Source organism: Chenopodium album, chromosome 8, assembly GCF_948465745.1.
Source record: "Chenopodium album chromosome 8, dcCheAlbu1.1, whole genome shotgun sequence".
NCBI classification, from domain to species: Eukaryota; Viridiplantae; Streptophyta; class Magnoliopsida; order Caryophyllales; family Amaranthaceae; genus Chenopodium; species Chenopodium album.
Genome location: NC_137841.1, coordinates 43,976,853 through 43,981,427, shown reverse-complemented (window position 1 = coordinate 43,981,427; position 4,575 = coordinate 43,976,853).

Sequence of the window (4,575 nt, the reverse complement as noted above, 5' to 3'; positions counted from 1 at the left end):
GATCAGGGGTTATTTTGTTACACTGTGATGCCGTTTGGCTTGAAAAATGCGCCTGCCACTTTCCAACGGATGATTAATACGGTCTTCATTAATCAAATTGGGAGGAATGTGGAGGCGTACATTGATGACATGATAGTCAAATCCAAGCTACAGACGGATCACCTTGCTGATCTCCGAGAAACATTCACCACCCTCAGGCAGCATAAGGTCATGTTAAATCCAAAGAAATGCATCTTTGGTGTTGAGTCTGGGAAGTTTCTCGGATTCCTGATTGATCAAAGGGGGATAGAGGCTAACCCCGAAAAGATACAGGTGGTGATTGACATGAAGTCACCCCGTTATGTCAAGGAAGTTCAGAGGCTCACCGGCTGTCTGGCCGCCTTGGGGAGGTTCCTTAGTCGGTCAGGCGACAAATGCCTCTACTTCTTCCAAGCAATCAGGAAGAAGACCAGATTTGAATGAGGGAATGATGCTGAGGCGACGTTCCAGAGGTTGAAAGAGCATTTACATTCTCTACCTAGGTTGGCCAGTCCTTTGCCTAAGGAGACGTTGTACATGTATTTAGCCGTCTCAGATCATGCCCTCAGTGCCGTTCTCCTTGCTGAGCGAGACGACGTGCAGCTCTCGGTTTACTTCATTAGCCATGTTCTTAAAAATGCTGAACTCCGGTACCCCATGGTTGAAAGCCTTGCTTTGTATATGGAATTCAAAAAATTGAAGCCTTACTTTTTGACACATCCGGTGGTGATTTACACTGACCAGCCACTCAAGCGGCCAATGTCCACCTTGGATTCATCCGGGAGAATGTTGAAATGGGCTATTGAAATGCAAAGCCTTGAAATCACTTACGAACCAAGAAAGGCAGTGAAAGGTCAGGCGTTTGCCGACTTCATTGTTGAAATGACCCGTCCGGTGGCTCTGGATAATCTTGATCAGGTTTGGAAAGTGTACGTAGACGGGAGCTCTACAATGAACGGCTGTGGTGCAGGCGTAATCTACGAGTCTCCTGAAGGGGACAAATTTGAGTATGCACTACGCTTCAAGTTTCAGGCCTCTAACAATGAGGCGGAATATGAAGCCCTGCTAGCCGGCATTCGCATGTGTAAGGCGGCAGGGGCCATGAAAATTGACGCCTACTCTGATTCCCAATTGGTTGTTAGCCAGTATGAGGGAAACTATATGGCTACTCATCCGGCTATGATCAAATATCTTCAGGCAGTCAAAGAAGAGGCCGGGGCACTTGAGGAATTCCGACTGAATCAAGTGCCTAGGTCGGAAAACAAACAGGCGGATGCATTGTCAAAACTGGCGTCTTCCGCCTGCCATGATACGCCTCGGTCTGTCTTTTGGGAAGTTCTTGAAAAGAGAAGCATCTATGAAAATCCCATTGGAGTTCTTGACCGAAGCTCTACCTGGATGGATGGCATCCGGGCTTATCTTTCAGACGGCACACTTCCTGATTCGCCACAGGAAGCAGCCGTCCCGAAGAAGCGAGCTACGAGCTTCGAGTTGAGAAACGGAGAAGTCTTCAAGGCGGGGTTTCTTAAGCCCCTGTTGAAGTGTGTCACCCCATAAAAGGGGAAGGAAGTTCTTCAAGACTTGCACTCGGGATTCTGTGCCTCTCACATAGGTGGCAGGTCCCTAGCCGTCAGAGCCAGACGACATTATTTTTGGCCCACTCTTGAGGCAGACGCCAAGGAGTTGGTGAAGAATTGTGACAAGTGCCAAAAATTTGGCAAACTCATTCACCGTCCGGCTACTGATCTGACGGCCATCCACAGCCCAATCCCGTTCGCAAAATGGGGCATGGACATTCTAGGTCCTTACACGCCTGCTGCAGGCGAAAAACGCTACATCTTGGTGGCTGTGGATTATTTTATTAAGTGAGTGGAGGCTGAGGCGATTAAGAATATCAAGACCTCAAACGTAATTTCCTTCATCTGGAAGAACATTATCACCCGGTATGGGGTACCTATGTCTATGGTGTTTGATAATGGTCCTCAGTTTGAGACGCCTCAGCTAAAAACTTGGTTGGGAGATCAGGGGATCTCAAGTTGTTTTGCATCCGTCGGCCGGCCCCAAGCAAACGGCCAAGTTGAAGCCTTCAACAAACTCATCTCAAACGGAATTAAGAAGAAAATAGAAAGAGCTGGTGGCTTGTGGGCAGAAGAGTTAATCCATGTCCTATGGGCCATCCGGACAATAGAAAAAGAGGCAACCGGTGAAACCCCATTTCTCATGGTTTACGGTGCTGAAGTCGTCTTGCCCATCGAACGTTACGAGCCGACTCTCAGAGTCATGCTATATGATGAAGAAGCAAACTGGGAAGCAATGCGCCTGACATTGGATTCACTCCTAGAACGTAGGGGCAATGCCGCCTTGCGTCATGAGATTTACCGTCTGAGAATGACTAGAGCCTACAACAAAAAAGTACACAAGCGTCCCTTGAAAGTTGACGACTTAGTGTTACGAAAAATGGAGGCAACCGGTAGGGCCAATGAGCTGGGGAAGCTAACTCCAAATTGGGAAGGCCCCTACCGGATCTATGAAGAAGTAAGGGACGGCACCTACCGCCTGGAAACTCCAGACGGCAGGCGCCTGCCTAGAACTTGGAATGTAGACAATCTGAAAAAGTACTACTTCTGAGAATGAAAATTTTTTGTAAACAATGAGTCAATTGATGAGAAATCAGACTTTGTTTGCAAGCAAGTTTTGTTTTTCCGCCTGGGTAATACCTAGATGGATTTTTTATGTATTTTTACTAAGTTTTACTTAATAATTGTCTGTTCGCCTGGGTAATGACCCAGACGAATTTTTCTGTTTAACTAAGTTTGATACTTAGTGTAAATTCAATAACATTTGGCTAAAAACTAAGCACAAAAACCTTTAGTGGCTATACAACCGGTCTCAAACAAGACCAGAGGCTAAAATGGCCGGATGGTTGCTCATTTTATAAAATCGCCTGTCCCAACATGGACAAAGGCGTCCGGCGACACCCCTCCGGGTGCAATCGTCGCAGAGAACATACTATTTGTCGGTTCTACGTACCCATGCAGACGGCAAAAATTGAACGACCAAATTGGTCAACTCATAGACGTCTGACCGAAATGACCTATGAAGAACGATAAAGTTTCGAGATACCGGATGCCCAGAGGCATCAGTCAGTCACCGGCTGAAATTCTCACTTAGGTTATTTATTCCAAAATGGTAGTTCTCACCCCAATTGGGGCAAAAGAGCTGTTCAATGGCTATGAAATCTCTACCAAGACGGACAAACGCTGTCTGGGTAGTGACTGGAACGCCTGTTGGTGTACGGCTGTGCACTTGGTTTGGGGCAATCACTACTGTGATTGATTAACTTACAAACATATCATGCTCTTTGCAGCATCAGACGTTTTCAAGTCAATCAACCAACTCCACTTGAAACCTATCACACAGTCGTCCAGGGGCAAGGACAGCCAGACTATTGATTAGTTAGGCAAAAAATCGCCGCATGCTTTTGATAAGTTGGGCAAAAATGAAAAATTAAAATTTGCAAAAAATGAAATTCAGATGCAAAATGATAAAAACCGACTCAGTCCGTGCATTTCATAAAGTCCACCCAACCAAACGGTTGTAGTGGATTTCAATGTTAACCGGACCCCGTCCGGGAGAAAGAGAAATTGTTAATTAACCCGGCTCCTTAGCCGGTAAATACAAATATACTCGGCCGCAGGCCGGAAAAAAAAGTTTTGGCATACTGCCGCTGAATAAATAAAAGAAAAAATAAAGAACAGAGATTGGCATACTGCCGCTGAATGGTCACTTCTTGCCTGCAGGTGGTGCCTCCTGGTCCTCCTCCTCCTCATTTTCTGAGGGTATATCCTGTGCTTCACCCGGACTAGGTAGCTGAGGCACGGACGGCTCGTTGTTGGAGTTGACCCAGGCTTCGAAAGAGTCAGGCTCTGTCTCACCTTACTCTCTCTAGTACACCACGTACTCGGCATAGCTGTGCGCCAGTGCCCAGACGTTGTAATCCGCGTTTGGGTACAAGGCAGCCCAGGCGATCTTCATACGGGCGTCATTGTCAGCATCACTCTCATCAACAAGGCGGTTTTGCTCCGCCTCCAGGGTTGCTGCAAAGTTCTTCTGAGCCTGAGCAGCCTCTTTCTCTAATTTTTGAACCTTGGCCTTCAGGTTGGTGTTCTCTTCAGAAACACCCTGAAGTGTGCCAAGGTCCGTCTGGGCCTTCTTGAGCCCCTTATCAGCCTTTTTGGCGCTCTCATCCGCCTTCTTCTAGGCCTCCTCCGCCTCCTTCCGGGCCGTCTCAGCATCAGTCGCCCGCTGTTTGGCCGTCTCCAGATCTGACTCTAGCTGCTGGATTCTAGACGCCTGTGTCATAATGATTGCTTTAGTTTCAAGTTCATTTACGATAGTCAAGTGTAAAGCAATATTATCAGCGTCTATGGCGGACTTCTTGGCCCTTTTTACCTCTTCCCGTTTGCGGGAATAAGGACGTTTGAGCCTGTCCACCCGCAGCATGGCCTGCAAAAAAGCAGGCGGTATAAGTATTGTAGGTGGGATAAAACACTTGGA